The sequence below is a fragment of the Ranitomeya imitator genome, chromosome 2 (genome assembly GCF_032444005.1).
Source record: "Ranitomeya imitator isolate aRanImi1 chromosome 2, aRanImi1.pri, whole genome shotgun sequence".
Lineage (NCBI taxonomy): Eukaryota > Metazoa > Chordata > Amphibia > Anura > Dendrobatidae > Ranitomeya > Ranitomeya imitator.
Genome location: NC_091283.1, coordinates 684500119 through 684519712, shown reverse-complemented (window position 1 = coordinate 684519712; position 19594 = coordinate 684500119). Strand labels below are relative to the sequence as shown.

At 40.7% G+C, this 19594-nt stretch overlaps 1 long non-coding RNA gene and 1 other non-coding gene across 2 annotated transcripts; both read left to right on the top strand.

Annotated features, from left to right (window-relative positions):
* The first annotated feature begins 9144 nt into the window (after nt 1-9144).
* Nucleotides 9145-9850, top strand: LOC138667685 (uncharacterized). The gene is made up of 3 exons (XR_011318888.1): nt 9145-9209; nt 9426-9612; nt 9719-9850. It is a non-coding gene; the product is annotated as an uncharacterized lncRNA (long non-coding RNA).
* A 7242-nt stretch (nt 9851-17092) lies between these two features.
* On the top strand, nt 17093-17164 carry TRNAG-CCC (transfer RNA glycine (anticodon CCC)). Its single transcript has one exon. It is a non-coding gene; the product is annotated as a tRNA-Gly (tRNA).
* The last annotated feature ends 2430 nt before the right edge of the window (nt 17165-19594 follow it).

Below are 19594 nucleotides of genomic sequence, written 5' to 3'. Positions count from 1 at the left end.
GCTAGGGTTAGGGTTAGGGCTAGGGTTAGGGTAAGGGCTAGGGTTAGGGCTAGGGTTAGGGTTGGGGCTACAGTTAGGTTTGGGGCTAAAGTTAGGGTTAGGGTTTAGATTACATTTACAGTTGGGAATAGGGTTGGGATTAGGGTTGGGGGTGTGTCAGGGTTAGAGGTGTGGTTAGGATAACCGTTGGAATTAGGGTTAGGGGTGTGTTTGGATTGGGGTTTCAGTTATAATTGGGGGGTTTCCACTGTTTAAGCACATCAGGGGCTCTCCAAACACGACATGGCGTCCGATCTCAATTCCAGCCAATTCTGCGTTGAAAAAGTAAAACAGTGCTCCTTCCCTTCCGGCTCTCCCGTGTGCCCAAACAGGGGTTTACCCCAACATATACGGTATCAGTGTACTCAGGACAAATAGGACAACAACTTTTGGGGTCCAATTTCTCCTGTTACCCTTGGGAAAATACAAAACTGGGGGCTAAAAAATAATTTTTTGGGGAAAGTTTTTATTTTTTATTTTCACGGCTCTGCGTTATAAACTGTAGTGAAACACTTGGGGGTTCAAAGTTCTCACAACACATCTAGATGAGATCCCTGGGGGGTCTAGTTTCCAATATGGGGTCACTTGTGGGGGGTTTCTACTGTTTAGGTACATTAGGGGCTCTGCAAACGCAATGTGACACCTGCAGACCATTCCATCTAAGTCTGCATTCCAAATGGAGCTCCTTCTCTTCCGAGCCCTCCCATGCGCCCAAACAGTGGTTCCCCCCACTTATGGGGTATCATCGCACTCAGGACAAATTGGACAACAAATTTTGGGGTCCAATTTCTCCTGTTACCCTCAGGAAAATACAAAACTGGGGGCTAAAAAATATTTTATGTGGGAAAAAATTTTTGTTTTATATTTACGGCTCTGCATTATAAACTTCTGTGAAGCTCTTGGTGGGTCAAAGCGCTCACCACACATCTAGATAAGTTCCTTAGGGGGTCTACTTTCCAAAATGGTGTCACTTGTGGGGGTTTCTACTGTTTAGGTACATTAGGGGCTCTGCAAACACAATATGACACCTGCAGACCATTCCATCTAAGTCTGCATTCCAAATGGCGCTCCTTCCCTTCCGAGCCCTCCCATGCGCCCAAACAGTGGTTCCCCCCACATATTGTGTATAATCGCACTCAGGACAAATTGGGCAACAAATTTTGGGGTCCAATTTCTCCTGTTACCCTCGGGAAAATACAAAACTGGGGGCTAAAAAAATAATTTTTGTGGGAAAAAATTTTTGTTTTATTTTTACGGCTCTGCATTATAAACTTCTGTGAAGCACTTGGTGGGTCAAAGTGCTCACCACACCTCTAGATAAGTTCCTTAGGGGGTCTACTTTCCAAAATGGTGTCACTTGTGGGGGGTTTCAATGTTTAGGCACATTAGTGGCTCTCCAAACGCAACATGGCGTCCCATCTCAATTCCTGTCAATTTTGCATTGAAAAGTCAAACAGCGCTCCTTCCCTTCCGAGCTCTCCCATGCGCTTAAACAGTGGTTTACCCAAACATATGGGGTATCAGCGTACTCAGGACAAATTGTACAACAACTTTTTGGGTCCAATTTCTTCTCTTACCCTTAGGAAAATAAAACATTGGGGGCGAAAAGATAATTTGTGTGAAAAAATATGATTTTTTTATTTTTACGGTTCTGCATTATAAACTTCTGTGAAGCACTTGGTGGGTCAAAGTGGTCACCACACCTCTAGATAAGTTCCTTAGGGGGTCTACTTTCCAAAATGGTGTCACTTGTGGGGGGTTTCAATGTTTAGGCACATCAGTGGCTCTCCAAACGCAACATGGCGTCCCATCTCAATTCCTGTCAATTTTGCATTGAAAAGTCAAACGGCGCTCCTTCGCTTCCGAGCTCTGTCATGCGCCCAAACAGTGGTTTACCCCCACATATGGGGTATCGGTGTACTCAGGACAAATTGTGCAACAACTTTTGGGGTCTATTTTCTCCTGTTACCCTTGGTAAAATAAAACAAATTGGAGCTGAAGTAAATTTTTTGTGAAAAAAGTTAAATGTTCATTTTTATATAAACATTCCAAAAATTCCTGTGAAGCACCAGAAGGGTTAATAAACTTCTTGAATATGGTGTTGAGCACCATGAGGGGTTCAGTTTTTAGAATGGTGTCACACTTGGGTATTTTCTATCATATAGACCCCTCAAAATGACTTCAAATGAGATGTGGTCCCTAAAAAAAAATGGTGTTGTAAAAATGAGAAATTGCTGGTTAACTTTTAACCCTTATAACTCCCTAACAAAAAAAAAAATTGGTTCCAAAATTGTGCTGATGTAAACTAGACATGTGAGAAATGTTATTTATTAAGTATTTTGTGTGACATCTCTCTGTGATTTAATTGCATAAAATTTCAAAGTTGGAAAATTGCGAAATATTCATAATTTTTTGCCAAATTCTTGTTTTTTTCACAAATAAACACAGGTACTATCAAAGAATTTTTACCACTATCATGAAGTGCAATATGTCACGAGAAAACAGTGTCAGAATCACTGGGATCCGTTGAAGCGTTCCAGAGTTATAACCTCATAAAGGGACAGTGGTCAGAATTGTAAAAATTGGCCCGGTCATTAACGTGCAAACCACACTTGGGGGTAAAGGGGTTAAGGAACCACATCCTATTTAAAGTGACTTTGAGGGTTCTATATGACAGAAAATTCACAAAAGTGACACTATTCTAAAATCTACTGCATGCTTTAAGGTTCTCATAACCACATTCAAGAAGTTTTTTAAACCTTCAGGTGCTTCACTGGAATGGCATGTGGAAGGAAAAAAAGAATATTTTACTTTTTTTTTTTTTACAAAAATTTTGCTTTATCCCCAATTTTTTTATACTTTCACAAGAATAACAGTAAAAATGGATTTCAAAAATAGTTTTGAAATTTCTCCATGTGGGGGGGGGGGGGGGGACTACTGTTTGGGCACACAGCATGGCTCAGAAGGTAAAGAACACGGTTTGACTTTTTGAATGGAAAAATGGCTGAAATTGATAATTGATGCCATGTTGCATTTGGACAGCCCCTGATGTGCCTAAACAGGGGAAACCCCCCATAAGCGACCCATTTTGGAAACTACACCACTCAAGGATTTTATCCAGGGGTATAGTGAAGATTTTTAACTCAAAGGTACTACACAGAACTTGATTACATTAGGTCATCATATTGAATATATCATCAATGTTGAGCGCAAGTTCTTGCTACTCGAGTTTGCATCGGAGTGCCCTATTATGCCCCAAGTATCGCGCGTGCTTGAGTAACCCTGATGCAAACTCGGGTTGTTGACAGGTGCTAGCTGGCAGATCTTGGAAGGTGCACTGCATATGTGCCTGCCTTTTTTTTTTCAAAGAAGAGGAGGCAGAGGGCCAGGGGACAGAGCTAGAAGGACCGTGGTGGGCTAGGGGACCTCATTTCTCTCTCCTCTTACATGTATATCATGTCAGAAGAGAGAGATGTTTTTAATAGAAGGCAGAGATTTTATGTTTGTTTGTTTTTTTGTTTTTTTTTTAACATGACTGCCATTATTTATTGAATAACAACAATCATATGATCGGGGACAGAAAAACCAGCCCTGATCATGTTCTGTAAGCTACTCCGATTGCCCTTTTAAGATGGAAATGAGGTTATGCTGCCATTTTAATGCGTATCGGCGGTCGTTAAGGGGTTAAGTGGTTTTCTTGGATTACTCATTTGTGTAACCTTGAACCTAGAAATGCATGTAAACATGTCAGAACTGCACAAGTCTCTTCTCTGCTTTATATGGAGAAGTCACCCATAGGGTACCAGCCGGACTACTGGAAAAAGTGATCATATTACAAAAAGTACTTATATTTACCCTCTTATATAGCACCATTAACCCCTAGAAGTAACTTTCAGTTTTGGCCTTTATGCCAGACTATTTTCTTTTTCAGTTTTTTATTGTTGGGTTCCAGGAGCCATAACTTTCTTACTTTTTGGGCAAGTCATAAGATCTCTTTTTTTAATATGAGTTGTAAGTGGCATAATTTTGGGATACCTTAACCCCTTAATCCCATATGACTTACTATCCCGTCCAGGTGACCTGGGACTCAATTCCCAGTGACGGGATAGTACGTCATATGCGATTGGCCGCGCTCACGGGGGGAGCGCGGCCGATCGCGGCCGGGTGTCAGCTGACTATCGCAGCTGACATCCGGCACTATGTGCCAGGAGCGGTCACGGACCGCTCCCGGCACATTAACCCCCGGCACACCGCGATCAAACATGATCGCGATGTGCCGGCGGTACAGGGAAGCATCGCGCAGGGAGGGGGCTCCCTGAGACGATCGGTACACGGTGATGTACTCACCGTGTACCGAGCGTCTTCTCCCTGCAGTCCCCGGATCCAAAATGGCCACGGGGCTGCATCCGGGTCCTGCAGGGAGTACTTCCGGGTCGCCTGCAGGTGCTGGTAAGCCTGCAGCGATGTCAGTGAGATCGCCGATCTTACAAATTGCTGTGCAAACTGTAAGATCGGCGATCTGTGATGTCCCCCCCTGGGACAAAGTAAAAAAGTTAAAAAAAATAATTTCCACATGTGTAAAAAAAAAAAAAAAATTACTAAATAAATAAATAAATAAAAAATATTATTCCCATAAATAAATTTCTTTATCTAAAAAAACCCAAAAAACAATAAATGTACACATATTTAGTATCGCCGCGTCCATAACGACCCGACCTATAAAACTGTCCCACTAGTTAACCCCTTCAGTGAACACCGTAAGAAGAAAAAAAAAACGAGCCAAAAAACAACGCTTTATTATCATACCGCCGAACAAAAAGTGGAATAACACGCGATCAAAAAGACGGATATAATCATGATACCGCTGAAAACGTCATCTTGTCCCGCAAAAAACGAGCCACCACAAAGCACAATAAGCAAAAAAATAAAAAAGTTATAGTCCTGAGAATAAAGCGATGCCAAAATAATTATTTTTTCTATAAAATAGCTTTTATCGTATAAAAGTGCCAAAACATAAAAAAATGATATAAATGAGGTATCGCTGTAATCGTACTGACCCGACGAATAAAACTGCTTCATCCACTTTACCAAACGCGGAACGGTATAAACGCCTCCCCCAAAAGAAATTCATGAATAGCTGGTTTTTGGTCATTCTGCATCACAAAAATCGGAATAAAAAGTGATCAAAAACTGTCACGTGTCCAAAAATGTTACCAATAAAAACGTCAACTCGTCCCGCAAAAAACAAGACCTCACATGACTCTGTGGACCAAAATATGGAAAAATTATAGGTCTCAAAATGTGGAGACGCAAAAACTTTTTTGCTATAAAAAAAAGTGTATTTTAGTGTGTGACGGCTGCCAATCATAAAAATCTGATATAAAAAACACTATAAAAGTAAATCAACCCCCCCTTCATCACCCCCTTAGTTAGGGAAAAATAATAAAATTAAAAAAATGTATTTATTTCCATTTTCCCATCAGGGCTAGGGTTAGGGCTAGGGTTAGGGTTGGGGCTAGGGTTAGGGCTAGGGTTAGGGTTGGGGTTAGGGCTAGGGTTAGGGCTAGGGTTGGGGTTAGGGTTGGAGCTAAAGTTAGGGTTAGGGTTGGGGCTAAAGTTAGGGTTAGGGTTGGGGCTAAAGTTAGGCTTAGGGTTGGGGCTAAAGTTAAGGTTAGGGTTTGGATTATATTTACGGTTGGGATTAGAATTAGGGGTGTGTCAGGGTTAGGGGTGTGGTTAGGGTTACTGTTGGGATTAGGGTTAGGGGTGTGTTAGGGTTAGGGTTTCAGGTAGAATTGGGGAGTTTCCACTGTTCAGGCACATCAGGGGCTCTCCAAACGTGACATGGCGTCCGATCTCAATTCCAGCCAATTCTGCGTTGAAAAAGTAAAACAGTGATCCTTCCATTCCGAGCTCTCCGGTGCGCCCAAACAGGGGTTTACCCCAACATATGGGGTATCAGCGTACTCAGGACAAATTGGACAACAACTTTTGGGGTCCAATTTATCCTGTTACCCTTGTGAAAATACAAAACTGGGGGCTAAAAAATCATTTTTGTGAAAAAAAAATAATTTTTATTTTCACGGCTCTGCGTTATAAACTATAGTGAAACACTTGGGGCTTCAAAGTTCTCACAACACATCTAGATAAGTTCCTTGGAGGGTCTAGTTTCCAATATGGGGTCACTTGTGGGGGGTTTCTACTGTTTGGGTACATCAGGGGCTCTGCAAATGCAACGTGACGCCTGCAGACCAATCCATCCAAGTCTGTATTCCAAATGGCGCTACTTCCCTTCCGAGCTCTGCCATGCGCCCAAACAATGGTTTACACCCACATATGGGGTATCAGCGTACTCAGGACAAATTGCACAACAACTTTTGTGGTCTAATTTCTTCTCTTACCCTTGGGAAAATAAAAAATTGGGGGCAAAAATATCATTTTTGTGAAAAAATATGATTTTTTATTTTTACGGCTCTGCATTATAAACTTCTATGAAGCACTTGGTGTGCAAAGCACTCACCACACATCTAGATAAGTTCCTTAAGGGGTCCACTTTCCAAAATGGTGTCACTTGTGGGGGGTTTCAATGTTTAGGCACATCAGGGGCTCTCCAAACGCAACATGGCGTCCCATCTCAATTTCAGTCAATTTTGCATTGAAAAGTCAAATGGCGCTCCTTTCCTTCCGAGCTCTGCCATGCGCCCAAACAGTGGTTTATCCCCACATATGGGGTATCAGCGTATTCAGGACAAATTGTACAACAACTTTTGGGGTCCATTTTCTCCTGTTACCCTTGGTAAAATAAAACAAATTGGAGCTGAAATAAATTTTGTGTGAAAAAAAGTTAAATGTTCATTTTTATTTAAACATTCCAAAAATTCCTGTAAAACACCTGAAGGGTTAATAAACTTCTTGAATGTGGTTTTGAGCACCTTGAGGGGTGCAGTTTTTAGAATGGTGTCACACTTGGGTACTTTCTTTCATATAGACCCCTCAAAATGACTTCAAATGAGATGTGGTCCCTAAAAAAAAAATGGTGTTGCAAAAATGAGAAATTGCTGGTCAAATTTTAACCCTTATAACTCCCTAACAAAAAAAAATTTGGTTCCAAAATTGTGCTGATGTAAAGTAGACATGTGGGAAATGTTACTTATTAAGTATTTTGCATGACATATCTCTGTGATTTAAGGGTATAAAAATTCAAAGTTGGAACATTGCGTAATTTTCAAACGTTTCGCCAAATTTCTGTTTTTTTCACAAATAAACGCAAGTTATATCGAATAAATTTTACCACTAACATGAAGTACAATATGTCACGAGAAAACAATGTCAGAATTGCCAAGATCCGTTGAAGCGTTCCAGAGTTATAACCTCATAAAGGGACAGTGGTCAGAATTGTAAAAATTGGCCCGGTCATTAACGTGCAACCCTCGGGGCTTAAGGGGTTAAATGGTTACAAACTTCTATTAACTCTTTATGGGAAGGAATATAAACAAAACAACAGTTCTACCACTGTTTATACATTTTACGCTATTCAGTGTGCTGTCAGAATAAAATGCTGACATTATACTGTGGGTCAGTATATATCGTTTTATGTTTTATTATTTTGTACAATATGTGCTCACTTGGAAAAAAAAATCCCTTGTTTCTGGGTCGCCATATTTTCAAAGTCATAAGCTTTACAACTTGCCAAGAGGGGAGCTGTATGTATGTTTTGTAGGGCAAACTGTAGCTTTTATTGGTGCTATTTTGTGGTACATGCAACTTTTAAAATCATTTTTTATTACACTCAAAATTAACTAACAAATTTTGAATTTGCTTCATTATTGTCAAGCTGCAGCTATGCAGGTAACTAACTTCCACTAGATGGCAATAGAGTGGAAAGATAGTAACAAGTCTGCAAGAGCAGACCTGCAGTGCTGCAGCAAAGCTATCACCAGGTGGCAGCAGAATAGTCAAACAAGCTAAGTCAAAATCTAGACCATAATGCAGTACAAAGGGAAAAAACAAGCACAGAGTCAGTGGAGAGCCAAAGGGTTAATACCAGACAGAAAACAGAAGTACCAGGGACCAGAGGCAAAGTCAAATGAGAGTCAAAGCCGAGTCAAACACTGGGAAATCCAACAGCAATCAGGAAACACTAAGACAGGACAGGTAGGGAAGGAGGAATAGACACGGGCAAGGTCAGAAAGCGCAGCAGGACCAATCAGGGTGCTACCAGAGTCAGATACGCAAGCCATAGGCAGAAAATGTAACTGACACCGCCTGCAGTATGCAGGCGTGCTAAATAGCAGGGTGGATAAAAATCAATGTTTGTTTTTTTTAATAAAAAAAAATCGGATTTTTTTTATTTAAATCAGATTTTTTTTCTTTAAATCGGATTTTTTTTTCTTTAAATCAGATTTTTTTTCAATAAACTGCTTTTTGAGGAAAATATTTTACCATCCAAAGGTTCTTCCATCATGAGATAAAGCTGAGTTGTTTAACTCAGTAGAATAAAGGCTGTATATGTGTAACATTCACAATGCCATGCTCTTCCAGAGGTTTCTGTAGGATTAGTGGGCAGTTTCTCTCCTATATTATCAGACGCTCGCTTTACTTACGCAGTTCTCAAAACTGAATTTGACCTTGCAGAGGTCCCAGCCTCTTCTTCATGGCAAAAATGGTACAACATGAACAGAGTTGAGAAAAGGACCTTAATCCTATTGTTCTACAAACCTATGAATACAGAATCAACCCCTTCAGTGCCAAGTCCAAGAAGTTAGACAACATGTTTCTGATTGTTTGGAGTGGAATAGATCTGCACAACACAAGAAGAATGTGAATCTAAGTGTGAGGAGGAGGAAGGGCAAGCAGACAAGAAAATGAAAGTGAAACTTTAAGCACAATACTGCAGCATAGCCACAGACAGACAAGTCTGGATCTGTTTGTGTGTACGATCTGAGGTTTATTACATTCTTTCCTTATAATGGCAGCAGGCCGTAAAAGAGACCCAGTTTGGGAATATTTTAATGAAGCTCCTTCGCCTATCGGTAAGGCAGGCATGCGTGCAAAATGCAAACGATGCAACAAAGAGATGCAAGGCCTGGTGGCGAGAATGAGGCAACATCATGAGAAGTGCGGTGATGAAGATGACCAAAGAAACACTTCTGAACAGGCAGGATCTTCAGGTTGGTAAACATTTTTTAATGAATCCTATTTCTAAAGACTGAACTGTCATGTGTGAGAAAAATTATATTTCTTATTATTACTGCATGTTACTGTCATTTGGTACAGTTATGAAGAAAAACAAATATTCCTTTTGGGGCAGGGGCAGTGATGTGTTGTGTACAATAAGCAGAAATTGTATAAACAATAAAATAACAGCATTGACTTTTTTTGTTTAGGGGAATTCATGGATTCTGGAAACTATCCACCTCCAAGATCACCATCATCCTGTTCTACAGTTTCAGAGTTATCCATCCAGGATAGTGCTTCATTAGCAGCAGCATCATCATCAGACACCCACAGCCACATATCACCATCACCCAAAAGGAAGAAAAAAACTTTACCTCCTGGAACCACCATAGATAGGTTTGTTTCCAACAATTTTATTGGGAAGTTTTAACATTTAACAAGGAGGAATAAATTAGGAAGGGAAGGAAAGGGAGGTTGGGATATGAGAATAGGGGATAGATAGGTTTGTGATAAGAACTAGCAGATTAGAAAAAGAGTTGATTGATGAAAAAATTGCCCAGTTTATTTATGCAACGAACTCTTCTTTCCATCTGACTGAGAACCCACATTTCATTAATATGGTTCAGTCACTGAGACCAGGATACAGTCCACCCAGCAGAGCTGATGTTGCAGGGAAACTGCTGGATCAAGTGTATGTCAGAGAAATGGAGCAATGTGCAACAGCTCTGGAGGATAAAATTGTTAACCTAAGTATTGATGGGTGGAGTAATGTCCACAATGATCCTATTGTATGTGCTTGTATAACAGAAGAAGGTAAAGTCTTCCTTGCACAAACAACTGATACGTCAGGAAATGCACACACAGCAGAATACTTACAAGAAGTGGCAGTAAAAGCTATAACGACATGTGAACAAAAATTCAAATGTCTAGTACGCAGTTTGGTCACTGACAATGCTGCAAACGTATCCAAGATGAGAAGAGATTTAGAAGAGCAGGGAGGGAATACAAAGCTGCTAATAACATATGGTTGCAGTGATCATTTGCTGCACCTCTTAGCCAAAGACTTAAGTGTTCCAGAAATAAAGGCTAATGTTGTTGAAATTGCTAAATACTTCCGTAATAATCATTTTGCTGCAGCAGCTCTGAAAAGGAAGGGTGGAACCAAGCTAACGCTCCCACAAGATGTTAGATGGAACTCTGTGGTGCACTGTTTTGAGCAGTATATCAAAAACTGGCCTATTCTGATGACACTTTGTGAAGAAAATCGAGATAAAATAGATGGCACTGTCACGGCCAAAATCCTCAACATTGGGCTTAAAGGGAACCTGTCACCCCGTTTTTTAAAGATTAGATAAAAATAGTGTGAAATAGGGGCAGAGCTGGGCTTTACATTAGTGCCTTTTTGGTGCCTTTATTCCCCCGTTAGGCTGCCAAAATACCTTTGTGAACTGGCCGTTTTGTCCTGTCACTCAAGTTGGTCAGGTCGGATGGGCGTGGTCAAATAGCGGTTCCTCCCCCACCTCTTGCGTTTCCCTGCGCAATTTAGTCCCGCCGTTGGCGTTGTGTTTAGCGCCTACGCAGTAACGTCTAATTTGGCGCCTGCGTATTATGCTATGCCCAACTGTGGGCATAGCATAATTTACATCACTGCGCATGCGCGGGTCGTAACTAGTGTTGAGCATTCCGATACCGCAAGTATCGGGTATCGGCCGATACTTGCGGTATCGGAATTCCGATACAGAGTTCCGATACTTTTGTGGTATCGGGAATCGGTATTGGATCCATATTAATGTGTAAAATAAAGAATTAAAATAAAAAATATTGATATGCTTACCTCTCCGGAGGCCCCTGGACATCACCGCTGGTAACCGGCAGCCTTCTTTGCTTAAAATGAGCGCGTTTAGAGCCTTCCATGACATCACGGCTTCTGATTGGTCGAGTGCCGCTCATGTGACCGCCACGTGACCAATCACAAGCCGCGACGTCATTCTCAGGTCCTAAACTCCTCATTCTAGGAATTTAGGACCTGAGAATGACGTCGTGGCTTGGTCGCGTGGCGGTCACATGAGCGGCACGCGACCAATCAGAAGCCGTGACGTCATGGAAGGCCCTAAACGCGCTCATTTTAAGCAAAGAAGGCTGCCGATTACCAGCGGTGATGTCCAGGGGCCTCCGGAGAGGTAAGTATATCAATATTTTTTATTTTAATTCTTTATTTTACACATTAATATGGACTGGGTGCCCCGGAAGTGATCAAATGGGCATAGTGTTTATCTGGATGCCGGTAAAAATTTTTCAGCCCGAACTGCGAGCGTAATTTTGGCACCAAACTTACGCTCGCAGTTCGGGCTGAGAAAATTTTACCGGCATCCAGATAAACACTATGCCCATATGATCACTTCCGGGGCACCCAGGCTAAAGTTACGACCCGCGCATGTGCAGTGATGTAAATTATGCTATGCCCACAGTTGGGCAAAGCATAATGCGCAGGCGCCAGAGGCGAATTCACTGCCAACTGCTAAGAAAGAGCGCGATCTGTGCGATTCACAGATCGCGTTTACGACAGACACGCCGAGAAGCAGGGGGGAGGAACCGCTATTTGACCACGCCCATCCGACCTGACCAACTTGAGTGACAGGACAAAACGGCCAGTTCACAAAGGTATTTCGGCAGCTTAATGGGGGAATAAAGGCACCAAAAAGGCACTAATGTAAAGCCCAGCTTTGCCCCTATTTCACACTATTTTTATCTAATCTTTAAAAAACGGGGTGACAGGTTCCCTTTAAGAGAAATGTTGAACATATGCTGAGCTTCCTGAAACCCATCTCTCAAGCTTTAAACAAAATACAGAAAAATAGCTGTTTTATTGCGGATGCTGTTGAAATTTGGAAGGAACTGAGTGAACACTTAAAAACAGAACTACACATGGACAGAATTAAATTACAAGCAGTAAACAAACGAATGGGACAAGCACTGACTCCAGCTCATTTTTTGGCAAACATAGTCAATATCCAATATCAGGGTCAAAACCTAAGTGCTGAGGAAGAGGAGTTAGCTATGACATGGGTATCCAGCAATCATCCATCTTTAATGCCAACTATAATAAACTTCAGAGCTAAGGGGGAACCATTCAAGAAATATATGTTTGCTGAAGATATTTTAAAGGAAGGTCACACCAGTAAACTGGTGGATGTCACTTAAGCGCTTGGATTTAGAGACTGTTCAAGTAATGATTTCACTTTTAACAGCAGTAGCTTCTTCTGCAGGCGTTGAAAGAATATTTTCTTCCTTTGAACTCATTCATTCTAAATTGAGAAATCGTTTGGGACCCAATAAAGCAGGAAAGCTTGTTTTTCTTTTCCAGATTATGAATAGGAACAAAGAAGAAGATGATGATGAAGATGACGACAAGTGAGCTACAGAGGACAGCAGGGACAGTAGTATTTAAGTTTTTCATGTGTCGGCTGGGCTGACAGTCTAAGTTTCTTATAATATATATATATATTTTGTTTAGCCAAATTAGTTAACAAACATGGATGTTTGTTTAAGCAAATAACTTATGCTGTAATGTTGTTATTGTTTCAGTTGAATAAATCTATTTAAATTGTTATTAAGGTCAGGATTATTTATCGCCTTCCTAAGTACAACAGAATAGTGGTGTCCAAATATGAATGATTAACCCATTAAACTGGGGATAAAAAAGTAATATAAAAAGTGATTCTAAAAATCTTCATCTACTTTCATGTTAAAGTAGCAAGAACTAGTTTAGGTAGAAACTTTGATTTAAATCACTGATTTAAATCAAGCCTTTCTGACTAGTGATTTAAATTGTGATTTAAATCGTGATTTAAATCAGTTAGATTTAAATCAAATCCACCCTGCTAAATAGCAAACCAGAACTTAGAATGAGGCAGAGCAAAGGTAACCTTTGACATGATCAGTCCGGGAAAAGGATAGACAGGACTCAAAACCTGGACTGGATCATGACAAATATTTATTTTTAAATATTGCTCACAGTTCGGTATAATGGTCATGAGATCTTTATTCTATGGGTCGGTTCGATCATTACAATATATGATTTGCCACTTTTGGCAATAGAAATTAAAACAAAAAAAGTTATTTTCTGGTCACCACATATTTTTAATTTTTTTTCAGGAGATAAAAGTTGTGTGAAGGATTATTTTTTCTGGACAAGGTGTAGTTTTTACTGGTAATTAATTACATTTTTTATTAGGAGACAAACAAAAAGAAATAAATCTGAAACAGTTTCTTAATTTTATAATGGAGTTTACTGTGCAGTATAATTGACAACTGCACAGGATAAAGTAGAGTTGTTGATTTAACTTCTGATTAAACCACAAAGGAATTTAGCAAACAGTCAAAGTGACAAGTGTATAAAAGAAAGACATAGATCCCAGGGCTCATTTTCTTTAGGTACACACACATCCCTGTGTCAGACCAATTTATTAAATCACAGATATTTTGATCAAACTCAACATCATCTTGATTTGTAGAAAATTTTAAGCTGTCAACAAACATTTTCCAATTTAGTCTTACTTTATTGAAACCACAGTCTTTTCATTTTTCAGGTAAGGCTACGTTCACATTAGCGTTGCGCGCCGCTGCGTCGGCGACGCAACGCACGACGCACAAAAAAATGCGCGCAAACGCACGCAAAAACGCTGCGTTTTGCGACGCGTGCGTCGTTTTTTGACGAAAATCGGACGCACGAAAAATGCAACTTGTTGCATTTTCTTGCGTCCGACGCTAGCGTCGGAAACGACGCACGTGTCGGAAAACGCAACAAAAAAAACGCACGCGTCCCCATGTTAAACATAGGGGCGCGTCGCCACTGCAACAGCGACGCACATTAGCAGAACGCTAATGTGAACGTAGCCTAACTCAACCATGAGCGCTGTTTTTTTATAGGAAGAAGTGAATGGTCTCCCTTTGGATATGTAAGCTTTATTTTTTGCGGGGGTGAGGACATACTGAGGAAATAAGCAATAATGCAATTTATTTACACTGTGATCACTGTGTGGTAAAAATCACAAGTTAAAGAGAACCTATCAATAATCTGGCAGCTGTTGCAATGGTGTTACTGTTAGGCCACATTCACACGTTCCTTTTTTTCCGGATTTGATAAATCTGCAGGGCAAACCCGCTGCGGTTATCCCTGCAGATTTATCGCGGTTTGTCCTGCGGGTTCCGCTGCGGGTTCCGCTGCGGGATTTACCCCTACTATTGATGCTGCATATGCAGCAATATGCATCAATAGTAATGTTAAAAATAATAAAATCATGATGATATACTCACCCTCTGACGTCCCGATCTCCTGGGCGCTGCAGACGGCGGTCCGGTTCCAAAGATGCTGTGCGACCAGGACCTTCGGTGACGTTACGGTCATGTGACCGCGACGTCACCAAAGGTCCTGGTCGCATAGCAAACCTGAGACCGGACGGCCGCGTGCAGCGCTTTGACTTCAGAGGTGAGTATACCATGATTTTTTTATTTTAATTCTTCTTTTTTTTAATACAAATATGGTTCCCGGGGCCTGGAGGAGAGTCTCCTCTCCTCCACCCCGGGTATAACCCGCACATTATCCGCATTACTTCCCGCATGGTGGACACAGCCCCATGCGGAAAGCAAGCAGATCAATGCATTTCTATGGGTGCAGAATCGCTGCGATTCTGCACAAAGAAGTGACATGGTCCTTTTTTTCCTCAGCAATTCTGCACGGTTTTTTTTCGGGTTTTTCCGCATCATGTGCACTGCGGTTTCTGTTTTCTATAGGGTAACATTGTACTGTACCCTGCATGGAAAACAGCTGTGGACCCGCAGCGGCAAAATCGCCGCGGTTCCGCAGTAAAAACCGCATAGTGTGAACATGGCCTTACAGTAAAATATATTCTGAGGGTCAGCACAATTAAAAATTACCAATTTTCAATTGTTTGTCTTATGCTCTCCTGTTAAGCTATGTGAGAACGTATTTTAAGGGATGAATTGAAGTTTTCATTAATTTCATAATTATGTCTAATAGAAGGAAATAAGATAGCAGCAATGTGCTGCAATGACAATGCATTGACACCTGTGTGACCAGGATATGAGCATGGCTGATTGGCTGACAAAGTTAGCGATCTCTTTCAGGTTAAGTAATAAGACACTGAATTATGGGCTGACAGAGGAAATCCCATCTGTTGGGTTAAGTAACATGACTAAAGGCCCCGTCACACTAGACGATATCGCTAGCGATCTGTGACGTTGCAGCGTCCTGGCTAGCGATATCGTCCAGTGTGACAGGCAGCAGCGATCAGGCCCCTGCTGTGATGTCGCTGGTCGGGGAAGAAAGTCCAGAACTTTGTTTCGTCGCTGGACTCCCTGCATACATCGCTGAATCGGCATGTGTGACGCCGATTCAGCGATGTCTTCGCTGGTAACCAGGGTAAACATCGGGTTACTAAGCACAGGGCCGCGCTTAGTAACCCGATGTTTACCCTGGTTACCATCGTTAAATTAAAAAAAACAACCACTACATACTTACCTACCGCTGTCTGTCCCCGGCGCTCTGCTTCTCTGCTCTGGCTGTAAGCACAGCGGTGACGTCACCGCTCTGCTTTCCGGCTCACAGCCAGTACAGGAGGAGTGCAGAGAAGCAGAGCGCAGCGCTGGAGGACAGACGGCTGTAGGTAAGTATCTAGTGTTTGTTTTTTATTACTTTTAGCATGGTAACCAGGGTAAACATCGGGTTACTATGCGCGGCCCTGCGCTTAGTTACCCGATGTTTACCCTGGTTACCAGTGAAGACATCGCTGGATCGGTGTCACACACGCCGATCCAGCGATGTCAGCAGGAGTCCAGCGACGAAATAAAGTTCTGGACTTTATTCAGCGACCAACGATCTCCCAGCAGGGGCCTGATCGTTGGTCGCTGTCACACATAACGATTTCATTAACGATATCGTTGCTACGTCACAAATAGCAACGATATCGTTAACAATATCGTTATGTGTGAAGGTACCTTAACAGCTAACTGATTTACATAAATCAATGGCTGGAGAAAGCAGACAGAGATGTTAGGCAATAACTTCTCTCCTGGAATGTGGCTATTGCACACAGATTGCTAGGGTGGTCGATCTCCTTGGAAACAAGCCCTACACTATGGAGATAAAAGTTCTCATTGCAGAACAATGACAGTAAATAGAGTAGTAAGTTGCTTATTTTGGTGCGTTCTAGCTAATAAAAGCAATTTAATAACATGACTACAACCCCTGGCAGAAATTACGGAATAAACGGCCTTGGAAGATGTTCATTCAGTTATTGAATTTTGTAGAAAAAAAAACAAATCAGAGACATGGCACAAAACTAAACTCATTTCAAATGGCAACTTTCTAGCTTTAAGAAACACTAAAAGAAATCAAGAGCAAAAAACGTGGTAGTCAGTAATGGTTACTTTTCTTAACCAACCATAGGGGAAAAATTATGGAATCACTCAATTCTGAGTAAAAAAAATATGGAATCATGAAAAAACAAACAAACAATAAAACACTCCAAAACATTACTAGTATTTTGTTGCACCACCTCTGGCTTTTATAACAGCTTGCAGTCTCTGAGGCATGGAATGATGAGGGTCACACAGTACTCTTCATCAATCTGGCTCCAACTTTCTCTGATTGCTGCTGCCAGATCGGCTTTGCAGGTTTGGCTTTGTCGTGGACCATTTTCTTCAACTTCCACCAAAAATTTACAGTTGGATTGAGATCCGGACAATTTGCAGGCCATGACATTGACCTTGTGTGTCTTTTTACAAGTGAGCATAGCTGCTTCCCAAGCAGTTGAGCCGGGTTCGATTCCCAGCCAATGCAATAATGAAGTGTTATGCATTGGTGGTATAGTGGTGAGCATAGCTGCTTCCCAAGCAGTTGACCCGGGTTCGATTCCCGGCCAATGCAATAATGATGTCTTTTTACAAGGAATGTTTTCACAGTTTTTACTCTATGGCAGGATGCATTATGATCTTGAAAAAATATTTCATCATCCCCAAACATCCTTTGAATTTATGGGATAAGAAAAGTGTCCAAAATATCAACATAAACTTGTGCATTTATTGAAGATGTAATGACAGCCATCTCCTCAGTGCCTCTACCTGATTTGCAGCCCCATATTATCAATGACTGTGGAAATTTGCATGTTCTCTTCAGGCAGTCATCTTTATAAATCTCATTGGAACGGCACCAAACAAAAGTTCCAGCATCATCACCTTGCCCAATGCAGATTCGCGATTCATCACTGAATATGACTTTCATTTAGTCATCCACAGTCCACGATTGCTTATCCTTAGCCAATTGTAACCTTGTTTTTTTTCTGTTTAAGTGTTAATGATGGCTTTCGTATAGCTTTTTTGTATGAAGATCCCATTTCCTTTAGGCGGTTTCTTACAGTTCGGTCACAGATGTTGACTCCAGTTTCCACTCATTCGTTCCTCATTTGTTTTGTTGTGCATTTCCTGTTTTGGAGACATATTGCTTTAAGTTTCCGGTCTTGACGCTTTGATGTCTTCCTTGGTCTACCAGTATGTTTGCCTTTAACAACTTTCCCATGTTGTTGTATTTGGTCCAAATTTTAGACACAGCTGAATTAACAACCATCATCTTTTGCAACATTGCGTGATAATTTACCCTCATTTAAGAGTTTGATAATCCTCTCCTTTGTTTCACTTGACATGTCTCGTGTTTGAGCCATGATTCATGTCAGTCCACTTGGTGCAACAGCTCTCCAAGGTGTGATCACTCCTTCTTAGAGGCAGAGCAGATCTAATTTGATGCAGGTGTTATTTTTGGGTATGACAATTTACAGGGTGATTCCATAATTTTTTCCTCAGAATTGAGTGATTCCGTAATTTTTCCACTATGCTTGGTTAAAAAAAGTCACCATTACCGACTACTACATTTTCTGTTCTTGATTTCTTTTAGTGTTTCTTAAAGCTAGAAAGTTGCCTTTTGAAATGACTTTTGCTTTGTTCCATGTCTGTGATCTGCTTTTTTTTCTACAAAATTAAACAACTGAATGAACATCCTCCAAGGCCGGTGATTCCATAATTTTTGCCAGGGGTCGTATATTCCTTTAAATGAGCTTGATCACTCATACAATAGGCTGAAATATGTCTGCCAGGAATATACCATTAGTTACAGTTACATGAAAAAGTTTGGGCACCCCTATTAATCTTAAGCTTAATGTTTTATAAAAATTGTTTTTTTGCAACAGCTATTTCAGTTTCATATATCTAATAACTGTTGGACACAGTAATGTTTCTGCCTTGAAATGATTTTTATTGTACTAACAGAAAATGTGCATTCTGCATTCAAACAAAATTTGACAGGTGCATTAGTATGGGCACCCTTATCATTTTCTTGTTTTAAATACTCCTACCTACTTTTTACTGACTTACTAAAGCACTTTTTTGGTTTTCTAACGTCTTTGAGCTTTGAACTTCATAGCCAGGTGTATGCAATCATGAGAAAAGCTACTTAAAGTGGCCACTTGCAAGTTGTTCTCCTGTTTGAATCTCCTCTGAAGAGTGGCATTATGGGCTCCTCAAAACAACTGTCTAATGATCTGAAAACAAAGATTATTCAACATAGTTGTTCAGGGGAAGGGTACAAAAAGCTGTCTCAGAGATTTAACCTGTCAATTTCCACTGTGAGGAACATAGTAAGGAAATGGAAGAACACAGGTACAGTTCTTGTTAACCCCTTCATGACCCAGCCTATTTTGACCTTAATGACCTGGCCGTTTTTTGCAATTCTGACCAGTGTTTTTTTATGAGGTAATAACTCAGGAACGCTTCAACGGATCGTAGCGGTTCTGAGGCTGTTTTTTCGTGACATATTGGGCTTCATGTTAGTGGTAAATTTAGGTCAATAAATTCTGCGTTTATTTGTGATAAAAACGGAAATTTGGTGAAAATTTTGAAAAATTTGCAATTTTCACATTTTGAATTTTTATTCTGTTAAACCAGAGAGTTATGTGACACAATATAGTTAATAAATAACATTTCCCACATGTCTACTTTACATCAGCACAATTTTGGAAACAACATTTTTTTTTGCTAGGAAGTTATAAGGGTTAAAATTTGACCAGCAATTTCTCATTTTTACAACAAAATTTACAAAACCATTTTTTTAGGGACCACCTCACATTTGAAGTCAGTTTGAGGGGTCTATATGGCTGAAAATACCCAAAAGTGACACCATTCTAAAAACTGCACCCCTCAAGCTGCACAAAACCACATTCAAGAAGTTTATTAACCCTTCAGTTGCTTCACAGCAGCAGAAGCAACATGGAAGGAAAAATTGAACATTTAACTTTTTAGTCACAAAAAT